This window comes from Phyllobates terribilis, unplaced genomic scaffold (assembly GCF_046119375.1).
Source record: "Phyllobates terribilis strain yellow unplaced genomic scaffold, ASM4611937v1 Scaffold_5__5_contigs__length_657084704, whole genome shotgun sequence".
Classification (NCBI taxonomy): domain Eukaryota; kingdom Metazoa; phylum Chordata; class Amphibia; order Anura; family Dendrobatidae; genus Phyllobates; species Phyllobates terribilis.
The window spans coordinates 400,886,571-400,902,147 of NW_027362765.1; positions in this window are offsets into that span (position 1 = coordinate 400,886,571).

Below are 15,577 nucleotides of genomic sequence, written 5' to 3' on the forward strand. Positions count from 1 at the left end.
GTTGGAACTCTACACTGCAGATGTTGGGAAGGATTTGTGAGCAGAAGAGGGCAGTTGTTGAGTACCAGCATAAGCAAGGCCGTCGGTATTCAGTTCAGACTCCACACATAAGACCTCAGGAGTGGATATGGATGTCAGACATATGTACCATCCTCCAAAACTTTGAGGACTCCACCAAGATGGTGAGCGGCGATGACGCCATAATTAGCGTCACCATCCCGCTTCTCTGTCTTCTGAAACACTCTCTGCTCACAATCAAAGAGGATGCATTGCAGGCGGAGCACGATGAGATGGAGCAAGGAACCATACAGGGTGATTACACACAGCCAAGCCTCATCTCATCCCAACGTGGATTGGGTGACAATGAGGAAGAGGAGGAGGAGGAAGGACAGGAGCTAGTTTCATGCACTATAGACGGTACTACCTTCACAGCTGTCATACCATCTGATCAGCGTGGATGGCCAGAGGTCGAAGTGGAGGAGGAGGAGAGCATGGTCAGTCATCCTCCTGTTGAGGACACGGAAGTCTTGCCTGTTAGTAGTCTGGCACGCATGGCTGAGTTTATGTTATGCTGCCTTTCCCATGACCCTCGCATTCTCAAAATTTTGGGTGACAGTCATTACTGGTTGGTGACACTTATAGACCCACGCTACAAGGAGAACTTTATATCTCTTATTCCTGAGGCGGACAGGTCTACAAAAATGGGGCAGTACCAGGAGGCCCTTGTTGCGGAACTATTCAAAAAATTCCCATCTGAAAACTCTGGTGGCAGAGGGCACACTTCGTTGGACAACCAAGGAGTACAGGCGAGAGAGACACAACTTCAATCCAGCAGAGGCAGGGGAGCACTGTCAAAGTTCTGGGAGAGTTTTCTCAGACCCTCCCATCGCACAGGCCCTGAGGCGCGGGGCACTTTCACAAGGAGTGCAAAGTTTGGGAAGATGCTGAGGGAGTACCTTGCCGACCTTACCAACGTCCTCCGTGATTCCTCTGTGCCTTATAATTATTGGGTATCCAAGCTGGATACATGGAATGAACTGGCTCTCTATGCCTTGGAGGTCCTGGCCTGCCCTGCCGCCAGCGCTTTATCAGAGCGGGTTTTTAGTGCCGCTGGTGGAATTATAACTAATAATAAGCGCATCCGCCTGTCAACTGAAAATGCTGACAGGCTGACTCTTATAAAAATGAGCAAGGGCTGGATTGGGCCAGACTTCTCAACACCTCTGAATGATAGCAGCGTAACATAAACTCAAATCCAGTGTCTTTTCTTGGGAGGTGTATTCCCATGCACCTTTTCACACCCACACATGGGTATACGCTTCCTGATTTTGTCTATTTGCTCTTGTCCTCCTCCTTCTCCTCATCCTCCACCACCATATCACCAGGGTGACCGTGGTCTGTGATGCAACACCCACATAATTTTTTTAAAGGGTATTTTTGATGCCCGTGAAATTTTTTTTTATACAGTATGTTCATGTATACCCCCCAGGGGTAAATGTTTGTCAGCCCATACATTTAGTGCATGGGCATTACAAGTATAGGAGGCCCGCTCCTTTCTAATGGGAACATTTTTTTATGAGGCCCTCCTCCACGTCTCTTCCAAGGGGCATTGAAGTGCCTCCAAATTTTTGGCAGCCCTTGCATTCACTGCATAGGCCAACACTATGGGAGACTCTCTCCTTTCTAATGGGAATTTGTCGTTACTGTGGCCCTGCTCTGTGTGTCTTTAAATTCTTAGTGGGGTTTTTCCTAAAATTGGTCAGCCGCTGGGCTCACTGCATACCCTATAACTGTATAGCAGACCCTCTCCTTTCTAATGGGAACATGTCGTACCTTGCTACTGTGGCCCTGCTCCGTGTGTCTTTAAATTCTTAGTGGTGTTTTTCCTAAAATTGGTCAGCCGTTGGACTCACTGCATACCCTATAACTGTATAGCAGACCCTCTCCTTTCTAATGGGAACATGTCGTACTTGTTACTGTGGCCCTGCTCCATGTGTCTTTAAATTCTTAGTGGGGTTTTTCCTAAAATTGGTCAGCCGTTGGACTCACTGCATACCCTATAACTGTATAGCAGACCCTCTCCTTTCTAATGGGAACATGTCGTACCTTGTTACTGTGGCCCTGCTCTATGTGTCTTTAAATTCTTAGTGGTGTTTTTCCTAAAATTGGTCAGCAGTTGGACTCACTGCATACCCTATAACTGTATAGCAGACCCTCTCCTTTCTAATGGGGACATGTCGTACCTTGTTACTGTGGCCCTGCTCTGTGTGTCTTTAAATTCTTAGTGGGGTTTTGCCCAAATTTTGGCAGCCCTTGCAGTCACAGCATGGGCATTACCACTATAGGAGAACCGCTCCTTTATAATGGGAACATTTTTTTACTGAGACCCTCCTCTATGTCTCTTCAAAGGGGTATTGGGCTGTGTCCAAATTTTTGGCAGCCCTTGCAGTCACTGGATATGCAATAACAGTATAGGAGACCCACTTGTTAATAATGGGAACAACAAAGTATAGCCAGCTGATGGCTCTCTAACAATAGCTACGGCCGACTGCTGTCCTTTTAAGAATAGTAAGGGCCATCTGATGTCCCTGTAAAAATAGACTTTATGACTTTCAGAGTCCCTCCATCATAAATAAAAAAGGATGTGTCTGATGATGTGTCACACACCATATTGCCAGATAAGGTTGTAAAATGTTAAAATGACATTTCCGGTGAATGCATTTGTCTTAAAAAATAACGTAAAAAAACCAAAACAATAGGATCTTTCTTTAGTATAAAAAACAGCGTCACCAATTTAACCTCAATGTAATCACATTGTTCAGCTCATGCACCTCCTCCTCCATCTCCGAAATGATCACATCAGTCACAAACTGACAGCACTGCAGCACTGCTTTGGCCAAGCGGCAACAGGCTGTGCTGAAGATAACATGCTTAATGCTTAATTGACAAACCGCCCAGCGCTGCTGAGTTGTTGAAAGCTGTAACACAGCAGCCTGATCTGTGGCTCTCACCGCTGAACATACAGCCAGGCATGGTCGTGTGTGACAATGGGCGGAACCTGGTGACGGAGAAATGACAGCCGGGGTAGATACGATTTACCTCTATGTCAGCCCTTTCACCGAGCTACAGAATATGGCTGTGGTGAAATACAACTCCCACTGAGAAGCTGTTTCAGATTGAAAAACATTGTGCCCACCAGAGGATTTGATTCTGAGGGCTAACCTTTCTCACCCGCTCAAGAGCCCCATAGCAGCTGCAAAGTTAGCGCTATCATGAACTCTCCTGAGGTAGAAGCCAAGGCACACCAGAGGATTCTCTGGTGGGACCGTCCAACCCTGCCGAGAAGCAGTCCTGGCTAAGAAAAGTGTGTGGAAAGGTTCCCAGACACTCTATGGCTGCTTTTTTACTGAGGAGGAAACACACGCAAACATGGGGAGAACATACAAAGTTCTTGCAGATGTTGTCCTTGCTAGGATTTGAACCCAGGATCCCAGTGCTGCAAGGCTTCAGTGCTAACCACTGATTCAATGTGCTGCCGTTCACCCTCTAATATCTAACAGGCTGGAGAAACTTGCACCTACTGCCACTCTATCTTCAGCTCCTTTGTGAGAAAATGTATTTGGGCAGCCACTCAGTCTACCAAATAAAATTCCTGAGAAGGAAATTGGGGATGGCTTCGCTACTGGTACTGGGGGCAGTGCTAATACCATGGCGTCGTACTATAGTTTGCTGGAAATATTCCAGGCTGGTAGGAGGCAAGCAAATTCCCACAGAAAAGTACCAGCAGTAATGTTCAGGCCACACTTCAAGTGCAAGCAGCTTTAGAAGACTTCCTGGGAGAAATGACACGCAGGGTAGATATGGTTTCCCTCTATGCCAGTCCTTTCAACGAGCTAAATACAACTCTTAGCAAAAAAAGTTGTGGACTGGCTCTGTACCGTCCCTGGCCACATTCACCTGTCCATGTGATTGTGGTTAGGCGGTCCTTCCCAGTAAGTGCACTGGGGAGGGCACTGGTAATGTTGTGGGACCCGTGCTTGTGGAAGGCGGAGGCGATACCGGGAAATATAGTGGCGGCTGGGGACTGAGTATGGACACCCGGCCGCCACCGGCATGAGGTTGTGAAAAGCTTCCGCCTCCATGAGCTTAAAAGGCCATATTTCAAGTGCAAAGAGCTGCCCAGAAATCTGGCAGTTTAGTGTTGCGGCCTGTGGGTGGGTGGCTGGCTGCATACTTGCACTTGCATTCCAAGTAACAGAAAACTAAGCAGATGGTGGCCTCTATCATCATCATGGCCTCACCTCGGCACTATGAACTCTCCTGAAGGAGAAGCCAGGGCCCGCCGGAGGAGTCTCCGGTTCTCTGGTGGGCCCATCCAACCCTGCCGAAAAGCAACCCTGGCTAAGAAAAGTGTGTGGGGGGGTTCCCGGACACTCTATGGCTCCTTTTTAAATGTGGATCGGCCATGCTTATGCATGTTATTTCTCAAAACGCATTACAGATCAGGCCATTGTCCAACTCCGTATTCAAGAAATTAAAGGCGCAAAGAAAGATGTGTGTGTGTCAAAGTACCACCGACAAGTGCGAGTTGATGTTGGACGGGTTGCCATTGCTTCTGCAACAAGCTTAATTACAGGACTTCCTGTTAGAAATGACACCCAGGGTAGATATGGTTTCCCTCTATGCTAGTCCTTTCACCGAGCTAAATACAACTCTTAGCAAAAAAAGTTGTGGACTGGCTCCGTACCGTCCCTGGCCACATTCACCTGTCCACGTGTTTGTGGTTAGGCGGTCCTTCCCAGTAAGTGCACTGGGGAGGGCACGGGTAATGTTGTGGGACCCTTGCTTGTGGAAGGCGGAGGTGATACCGGGAAATATAGTGGCAGCTGGGGACCGAGTATGGACACTCGGCCGCCGCCGGCATGAGGTTGTGAAAAGCTTCCGCCTCCACGAGCCTAAAAGGCCACATTTCAAGTGCAAGCAGCTGTCAAAAAATTGGCAGTATAGTATTACAGCCTGTGGGTGGGTGGCTGCCTGCATACTTGCGCTTGCATTCCAAGGAATGGGATAGGGACAACTGAACGCTGCAGTGGGACAAGGACGTGGACGGTGATTGTTGCAAGTCTGCAATGACAGGTGCATGGAGGGAGGCATCTTCGCATGTGCCAAGGATCACTTATGATAGGCACACTTTTAGGCAGTGACCTGGGAGTCAGAGATGCTTCCAGAGGTCTTCAATATTCTGTTCCCATGTCTTTTCAGCACTGTATGCATGTGTCTTATGATGTGTCACACACCACATTGCTGTTAGAACTCTCCTGTTAAGTTTTTTCTAGTTTGCTGGTCACATGACCATTTTTGCCTATTTAATCCGGCTCCGCCCTCCTGGCCTTGCTGGACTTCATTGTATTTTCTACTCTTGAGCTAGCTTGGTACTCTGTTACCTTTCTCTGTTAGTTTTGCTAAGTCTTCTGACCTCTATGTTCTATGTTGTGTGTTTGTCTTTACTGCTACAATTTCTGCTAGGAGGTGTCCAACTTTATCCCAGTCCCTAGTTCTTGTAGGGATCCCTCCCTTGCATCTATAGGTCTTCGTACAGACTAGCCGAGGACTTTGGCGGGTCTGATCGCAGGATCAGGTTCCCCGTTACATCGTAGGGATCCAGTTTAGTTCTCATTGTAGGGACAGATCTCCTGTCTTTCCTTAGTGCTTGTAGCAGATCATAACAGTAAGTCCAGCCCAAAAAATTTCTCTAAGGAAAGACCTCCAGTTTCCATCATGGTCTCGGTTCAAGATTTGGCTCAACGCTTGCAGGGACTCTCTCTGGAGGTGGCCGAGCTCCAACAACACGTGAGTAGCTGTTCTGGAGCGCATTTTGTGGAGCCAAAGGTACGTCTGCCTGATCTATTTTTTGGTGAACAACAAGATTTTTTTTCTTTTAAAAATGCTTGTTTATTGTATTTTCGTTTAAGACCCGGATCCTCTGGTGATGAATCACAGCACATAGGGTTCATAATATCACTTTTGCGCAAGGATCCTCAGGGATGGGCTTTTTCTCTCCAACCTAGTGATCCGTGCTTTAGATCAGTCGATAGTTTTTTTTCTGCTTTGGGTTTGTTGTACGATGATCCTGATTTTGTCTGATCTGCTGAGTCTTAATTGAGACGTTTGAGGCAGGGATCAGGTAATGTGGAAAAATATTGTTCTCACTTCCGTCGGTGGTCTGCCCAGGTGGGGTGGAACGATTCAGCTTTGAAAAGTTTGTTTCTTGCGGGGCTAGGTGAAAGGGTTAAAGATTTGCTGATTGCTTATCCTACACCTGGAAACTTGCAGGAGGCTATGCAATTAGCTATACGGGTGGACAGGAGACTGCGTGCAAGGGTTTATGAGAGCAAATCCTCTGCTATGTGAGCTCCGAGTCTTGAGAGGGTCTGTGCTGACAAAGGAGAGCCGATGGAGATTGGGGCGATGACACCCCGCTCTCAGGAAAAAGACCGCAGGCTTTCTGAAGGTTTGTGCTTCTATTGCGGAAATTCTGGTCATTTTATTAAGAACTGTGTGCTTCGTATGAACAAAGAAAAAAAAAAGGTCAGTTATGCACGTATAGCCTGTTTAAATACTAAGGGAGTATTCCTATCTGCTACTACCGCTGCTCAGGAAGAATTAATTGAATTTCAGGTATTTGTGGATTGTGGTTCTACTCTGAATGTGATTGATGGGGGATTCTTGGAAAAACTTACATTAAAACCTAAACCTTTGTCATCCCCTATTGCTGTGGTTTCTGTTGATGGCTCTCCCTTGAAGAGTGTTACTCACAAGGTCTGTGAGTTTCCCCTCACTATTAATGGTGTTCATCAAGAGAATTTGGATTTGGTAGTATTGAATAATTTGCCTTCTCCAGTAATATTGGGGTTGCCCTGGTTAAAATTGCATAATCCTGTACTACCAATGAAATTAAGTCCTGGAGCCCTAAGTGTTATGACAAGTGTTGTAACGGGCGCATTGCTGCTGTGGATAAAGGGGAATTACCTGTACCTATTCAGGATTTTTGGAGAGCTTTTTCTGAGGAGGAGTCACAAATTTTGCCTCCCCATAGAGACTATGATTGTACCATTGAATTTGTCCCTGGAGCGACTCTTCCTAAAAGTCGTTTATTTAATCTTACTATTCCTGAGAGAAAGGCTTTGGAGGAATACATACAGACAAGCTTGGCCGCCGATCACATTAGGCCTTCCAAGTCTCCTGTGGCTGTTGGATTTTTTCTTGTTAAAAAAAAAGATGGCGGTTTACGTCCTTGTCTGGACTTTCGTGAGATTAATAAAATTACTGTACGCAATCCTTACCCACTGCCATTGATTCCTGATTTGTTTAACCAGTTAGTGGGGGCCAAGTGGTTCTCTAAAATTGATCTCCGGGGGGCATACAATTTGTTGCGCATGAAGGAGGGTGATGAATGGAAGACTGCTTTTAACATTCCTGTGGGTCATTTTGAGAATCTGGTTATGCCTTTTGGTCTCACCAATGCTCCAGCATTTTTTCAGAATCTTATTAATGACATCCTTAGACCTTTGATCGGCAAAAATGGGGTTGTGTATTTGGATGACATTCTGATTTATTCGCCTGATCTGGAGTCTCATTGGCGGAGCGTACGTGAGGTTTTACAGTTATTAATGGACAATTCGCTTTTTGCTAAGCTAGAGAAATGTGAGTTCGCTGTACAGAGAATTAGTTTTTTGGGCTACATTATCTCCAGTGAAGGTTTTGAGATGGACCCGGTTAAAGTTCAAGCTGTGCAGGAATGGCCTAGGCCTATTGGTTTGAAATTGATACAGAGGTTTTTGGGTTTCGCCAATTATTACAGAAAATTCATAAAAAATTTTTCTATTATTGTCAAACCGCTGACCGATCTCACTAGGAAGGGTGCTAATGCGGTTCAGTGGACTTCTGAGGCCATTGAAGCTTTTGTGTTTCTAAAGGAGAGGTTCACCTCTGCTCCCATCCTTATGCAGCCTGATGTGACTAAGCCGTTTTTGGTTGAGGTTGATGCTTCTTCTGTGGGGGTTGGTGCCGTGTTGTCTCAGGAAAACAAGGATGGAGTACATTCCCTGTGCCTTTTTTTCAAAAAAATTTTCTGAGACTGAACTTAATTACGATATTGGTAATCGGGAATTGCTGGCTATTAAACTCGCATTTGAACACTGGCGTCATCTCTTGGAAGGTGCTGAATTTCCCATTCAGGTTTTCACTGATCATAAAAATCTGATCTATCTTGATGCTGCCAAGCGCTTGAATGCCCGTCAGGCTAGGTGGGCACTTTTTTCTCGCGGTTTAATTTTTCCGTTACTTACATCCCGGGTACCAAGAATGTTAAAGCGGATGCTTTGTCTCACAGCTTTTCTCCCATGGTCAGTGCTGAGGAGGAGGAGTAGAGCATTTTACAAGAAGGTGTTGTGATTGCTGCTTTGGACTCCGTTTTGGAGGATGAGATTCTTAAAGCTCAGGAGAATGCCCCATCTAACACTCCCCATGGGAGGTTGTTTGTGCCTAGGACCTTTAGGAGAGATTTGTTTATTGAGTGTCATGAGACTCGGTTGGCAGGTCATCCAGGAATTTCTGAGACCAAGAGACTTGTGGGTCGCAGTTTTTGGTGGCCTGGATGGCAGAAGGAAGTCATTAAGTGGGTGCGTCAATGTACTGTGTGTGCTAGATCTAAGTCTTCGCATGCTCCTGCTGCAGGGTTGCTTTGCCCTCTGGAGGTTCCTAGTGCACCTTGGACACATCTGGCTATGGACTTTATTACTGACCTTCCCCTCTCTGAAGGTTTCACGGTCATCTGGGTGGTCGTGGACCGTTTTAGCAAGATGTGTCACTTGGTTCCCTTCATCAAACTGCCTTGCGCTAAGACACTCGCTAAGGCCTTTGTCAAGGAAATTGTCAGACTACATGGCATTCCTGCTGACATTGTTTCTGATAGGGGACCTCAGTTCGTGGCTCGTTTTTGGCGTGCCTTTTGTGACAGGTTGGGAGTTCATTTGTCGTTTTCATCCGGATATCATCCTGAGTCTAATGGCCAGACAGAGAGAAAGAACCAGGATGTTGAGCAGTTCTTGCGTTGCTTTGTGGCAGACAATCAAGAGGGGTGGTCTGAGTTTCTGCCACTTGCTGAATTTGCTCTTAACAACCATACATCCTCTTCTGCTGGGTGTTCGCCTTTTTTTTGTTGTTCTGGGAGACATCCGTCTTTTGGGTCATTCTCCAAATTGGTATCGGCTGTGCCTGAGGAGGAGAGTTTTTCCGGTGATTTGGAGAGAGTTTGGACGGATGTGCGTGATAATCTTCAGGAGGCTAACAAAAAATCTAAGAGGTACTTTGATAGGAAACGGCAAGAGGTTTCGTTTGCTATTGGTGACATGGTTTGGTTGTCCTCTAAGAATCTGCGATTGAGGATTCCTTCGAAAAAATTGGGTCCCAAGTTTGTAGGGCCCTTTAAGGTGCTTCAGATAGTTAACCAATCTGCTGTTAGGTTGGAGGTTCCTACCTCCTGGAAGATTAATCCGATGTTTCATGTTTCTCTGTTGAAAAAAGCTGATGTGTCGGTTGGTGACGCCTCTGCCACTGTTCCTCCGGTGGTGGAGGACGGGGAATATGAAATTTCCCGCATCCTAAATTCTAGACGGTATAGAGGGAGTTTGCAGTATCTCGTCGCTTGGAAGGGTTTTGGACCCGAGGATAACTCATGGGTGAGGGCGGATGATGTTTCTGCTTCCAGACTTGTCAGAGCGTTTCACAGGAGGTTTCCTGATAAGCCCGGTCCTAGGGGATCCGGAGGATCCTCTTAGAAGAGGGGGTACTGTTAGAACTCTCCTGTTAGGTTTTTTCTAGTTTGCTGGTCACATGACCATTTTTGCCTATTTAATCCGGCTCCGCCCTCCTGGCCTTGCTGGACTTCATTGTATTTTCTACTCTTGAGCTAGCTTGGTACTCTGTTACCTTTCTCTGTTAGTTTTGCTAAGTCTTCTGACCTCTATGTTCTATGTTGTGTGTTTGTCTTTACTGCTACAATTTCTGCTAGGAGGTGTCCAACTTTATCCCAGTCCCTAGTTCTTGTAGGGATCCCTCCCTTGCATCTATAGGTCTTCGTACAGACTAGCCGAGGACTTTGGCGGGTCTGATCGCAGGATCAGGTTCCCCGTTACATCGTAGGGATCCAGTTTAGTTCTATTGTAGGGACAGATCTCCTGTCTTTCCTTAGTGCTTGTAGCAGATCATAACAATGGCCAGATAAGGTTGTAAAATGTTAAAATGACATTTTCTGGTGAATGCATTTGTCTTGGTTGAAAGCAATGCAAAAGTGCAAAAACGCATCAGAAACGCTACGTGTAAACATAGCCCAAGGTGTGGAGGAGTATTTTTGTTTTTGGTTATTTATTTTGCCTTATATACAAGTCATTACCCTGGAAAGGCTGTTCCTTAACATATTTCCCAGGACAATCCATTTTGGTTTCGTTTTTGTATGTTTTAATGTGAGTCCGTAAAAGTGGCGTAATACTCTGACCAAATTGCTGACAGCAGTGATCTGGGAGTCAGAGATGCTTCCAGGGGTCTTCCCCATGCTGTTCCCATGTCATTTGAGCACTGTTCCCATCGATTTGGGCAATTTTTATGCCCTCTGCAGACCGCCGGGGGGAGCCGCCTGAAAAATGCTCGAGTTTCCCGTAGACTTACATTGGGCTCATTGCTCGGGTCGAGCACCCGAGTATTCCAATTTGCTTGACCCGAGCAATTTGTACCCGAGCATTTTAGTGTTCTCTCATCACTAGCCAACACCAGCAGTTTTGTCAAACAGTATTAAATGTGTATGGCCACCTTTACTAAGAGAGTGACTCACACAACTAAGCTGCAGTATAGAAACACCAAAATGGAAGTTAGGGTAACCCCATAGTAGCTGAGTGGTCTGTCTCTGTTAATTCCCTTCTTATCCGCACCATGTAGATTAATTGGCTAATGGTATGGCATTATTACTATAACCTATCAGGACTGATTAACTAAAACTGTCTAACTGTTAAGCAGGACAAACTTAAGGATAGACTAACATTGGTTGAATCCACAAATATCAATGGGTTCAGCCACCAGTATAAGGTTTATGGAGACCCCAACAGATGATTGTCTGAGGAGATAAGGATTTGGCTTGTCCAATTTTGTCGAGCGAGCGCTCCTGTGTATGGGAGAGTCAGGAGAGATAACATCATTTGGCAGACAGACGGCTGACTTTTGGATGAAAAAAATCAAACATGGCTGACTTCTTTTCAAACAATGGCTGTCTATGAGTGGTCAATTATTTTTAGTATTTTTTGATCTATTGGCTTTTTCACACTCTTAGGATAACGTCTCCGGTTTTCTCCATGAGGCTCACTTTTACACCGGTAATTACAACTACTCTCTGCACTCCGGGCCCACACCCTCAAACTGACCACTCGCACAACTGGATAGTTCTCTACTGAAAGTGCACTCCGGGCCTTTGTCCTCACAATGCCCCTTCCATAAACGAACAGTACCGTCCTGGATCACTAGGCTCTTCTACCTATTTTTGGCCCACTGTCTACTTCTAGTACAGTCATCTGTTCCTCTGTTGTTTACTGCATTCACCTAGTTTTGGCTATGGTAGTTACTTTACATTTGCACTCTAGCACGTGTTTGCACTCTCTTTTTTTCAGCTCTGCTCACCTGGACATTGACTTCAGGCAGCTTGCATTAGTCCTCCTTTTCCAACTCATATCTCCTCTCAGGAGGACATTCTCTGTCAGGGTTGTCATTTTCTTATCTCCATTATGACTAGTCAGTTTCCCACACCTTGGACAATCACAGAAAAAAATTCCCCTCTGTTATCTGGTGCAGCACAGATGTTTTCCACTACTCATTTGCTACCACTACTCATTTAGGTAACTTTTACTCACTACATAGGCTCTCTGCACCTGAGCAGGTCCTCTGTAACCGACACTGGATGAAGGGAAACCTGATCTTCATTGTTGCAAATGAACCGACAAATAAAACATAGACAAGTGTACTGAACATAAGTCCTTGTGAGGGATAGAAACCCGCACATCTCACTGGTCATCATCTTCCTCTGGCAGTGCTGTGGCCTGGCAATAAATTGCAATTGCATAAAAAAACATATATTGCAAAAGAACAATGTAAAATTATAGAGCCAACATGCTCAACATAATAATAATGTTAATAATAATAACAGCGACAGCAGCCTAACTGGCAACTCTCTAGCTAAAGTCCACCTTCTCACTCTTACATTGTATCTCAATTACAAAGACATTTTTTTGTAACTTTCTTTTTTTAGGTTGTAAAGGATGCCATGAATTTCAGCCATTTTTAGAAGAGTTTTTTTGGTTGGTGCTGTCTTTTTATTTAGACCTTTTTAAATGTTGTTTTTTCATGAGAAAAAGGAGGGTAAAAAAACACAGAAAAACATTCACCGTACCACTTTTTATAGTTTCCTATTAACTTACAGGTAACATCTAGGCACAATATTTTCTGAAAACAAAAAAGATGGAAAAAAATGCAGAAAAAAAAGCAAGAAAAAACACAATTACTTCCCAAAATCGCTGTATGAAACAATCTGGCAGCATTCTGAAAGGTGAAAGTTTGCCAAACCCAAAAACACCAGAAGTCACAAAGTGTTTCTTGGCATACCACCCTACTTATAGAAAAACAGGAAAATCTTCCTAATCATTTCTGCTTTCGTCTTTTTGTATCCTTCAAACCCCTTTAAGGAATTACTAAGTTTCCGAAAGACTTTCTTATCTAATTCACTTTTAGAAAGTGTGCAGTACACAGAATAAGAAAAAGACAGAAACATGGTATTTATGGATTGTAAATTAATGCATAGGAGAATTGTTTTTTCCCCATCGTCCTCTCAGCGCACATCTCAATAGACATTTTTTTTCACATTGCGGAGTTTATTTGAAAAGGTTCACTGTGTCTTCATACGAGTAGATGTCATGCTTAGGTAAAAAAACAGAAAAATCACAAGATACGAAAAGTCAAAATTGTCAATTGTGAAGACATGGCTTGTTCCACTGGGCAAAACAGAAGAAATACTTGCAAACGATCTTTAGAAGAAAAGAAGAAAAATAAGAGATTAGACACAGCCTCGGAATGAAGATGAAAAGGGCTCGGAGCTTTATTCTTGAAGAAGGTTTGCTATGGGAAATCTGTGGAAGGAGGAGAATATTATCAGATAGGTCATCAGTTGTGTAATGAGAACTAGAAAACATGCTAAGAGCGGCAAGGTGATTGCATATCTCCGAGGATGACCTCTACATGTTTCTATAAATGTATATGGACAGAAAATAAAACCAAGAAATCAAAGACCAAATTGAATTGATGACAAGAAGCGGCACACTGATAGCATCATGGCCATACAGCAATCAGCAGCGCTACATATTGGCAAGCAAGTGCTTTCTGCAAGCAATGTTACAGACTGATATTGAGAATCAGCCCAAAGTAAATATACAGAAAATCATTACTTTTCTAAATTTATACAAGATTAAAAAAAAACATGTTTGCTTTTTTTTAAAAAAACACTACCGGAACTGACCATAGTTTGTGATGGGTGTTGTGGCTGAGCCTCAATCACTACAATGGAGCTAGGCTGCAATCCTGGAAGCAACTTCTGGAAGAAACAAAAACATGTTTTTATAATATTGGATAATCCCTTTAAATTTATGGCTGTGTTCACACGTTGCGGCAGCGTGGCTTTTTTTTGGCGTAGTCCTGGGAGAACACAACGTTTTTGATGCAATTTTGTAACATTGTTGCAAATAGATGCAACAAAGCCATAATGTGTGCATGCAGACTAAGGCTGTGCGCGCACGTTTGGGAATTACTTGCAGAAATTTCTGCAGCATTTCTGCACCTCTTGGCAGCTAAAACGCTGCAAAAAATCCACAGCATTTTACATGCGTTTTTGATGCGTTTTTTGTGCGTTTTTGCCTGCGGATTTGCCATGCATTTTTTCCAATGCATTGTATAGGAAAAAAATGCATGAGAAAATGCACATAGAATGGACATGCTGCATTTTTTTCCGCACATGAAATCCACTCAGGAAAATTCCTGAACTTGCAAAATGCCATAGGAAGTCATGGGATAAGGTATGCAATCCATTTTGACCCATTTCCGCAGGATTTCTGCATCTCCCTGGCAGAAAAAACGCATGCAGATTGTGTATGCGTTTTTCCTGCAGAATACATGCGGAATACATGCAGATTCACATGTGTATCCACATGAGTTAACGCATGTGTTTCCGCATGCGGACTGACAAGCACTTTCCAGGCGATAGCATCATAGAATCATAGAATCATAGAATGGTAGAGTTGGAAGGGACCTCCTGGGTCATCTGGTCCAACCCCCTGCTCAAAGCAGGATTCACTAGATCATCTCAGACAGATGTCTGTCCAGCCTCTGTTTGAAGACGTCCATTGAAGGGGAACTCACCACCTCTCGTGGCAGCCTGTTCCACTCATTAATCACCCTAACTGTCAAAAAGTTTTTTCTAATATCTAATCTGTGTCTCCTCCCATTTAGTTTCATCCCATTGCTTCTAGTCTTTCCTTGTGCAAATGAGAATAAAGATGATCCTTCTACAATGTGACAGCCCTTGACATATTTGTAGACAGCTATTAAGTCTCCTCTCAGTCTTCTTTTTTGCAAGCTAAACATTCCCAAATCCTGCAACCGTTCCTCCTAGGACATGGTTTGCAGACCAGTCACCATTCTGGTCGCTCTTCTCTGAACTTGCTCCAGTTTGTCTATGTCTTTTTTAAAATGTGGTGCCCAAAACTGTACACAGTATTCCAGATGAGGTCTGACCAAAGAGGAGTAAAGACCGATAATGACTTCACGTGATCTAGACTGTATGCTTCTGTTAATACATCCCAGAATTGTATTTGCCTTTTTTGCTGCTGCATCACACTGTTGACTCATGTTCAGTCTATGATCTATTAGTATACCTAAGTCTTTTTCACATGTACTGTTGCTTAGCTCTATTCCTCCCATTCTGTATATGCTTTTTTCATTTTTATTGCCCAGATGTAGTACTTTGCATTTTTCCCTGTTAAAAACCATTCTGTTGGTTGCTGCCCACTGCTCCAGTTTATTTAGGTCTTTTTGAATCCTCTCTCTCTCTTCTCTAGTATTAGCTATCCCTCCTAGCTTTGTGTCATCAGCAAATTTAATCAGTTTACCCTCAATTCCTTCATCTAAATCATTGATAAAGATGTTGAACAATACAGGTCCCAGGACGGAGCCCTGTGGTACCCCACTTGAGACATTCATCCAGCTGGATGTGAAGCCATTTACAACCACCCTTTGAGTCCGATCACTAAGCCAGTTATGAATCCACCTAACAGTTGCCTGGTCCATTGCATACTTGGTCATTTTTTCAATAAGGATGATGTGAGATACTTTGTCAAATGCTTTGCTGAAGTCAAGATATACTATATCTACAGCATTTCCCTGATCCACCCAGTCAGTGATTCTGTCATAGAAGGAAATTAAGTTAGTCTGA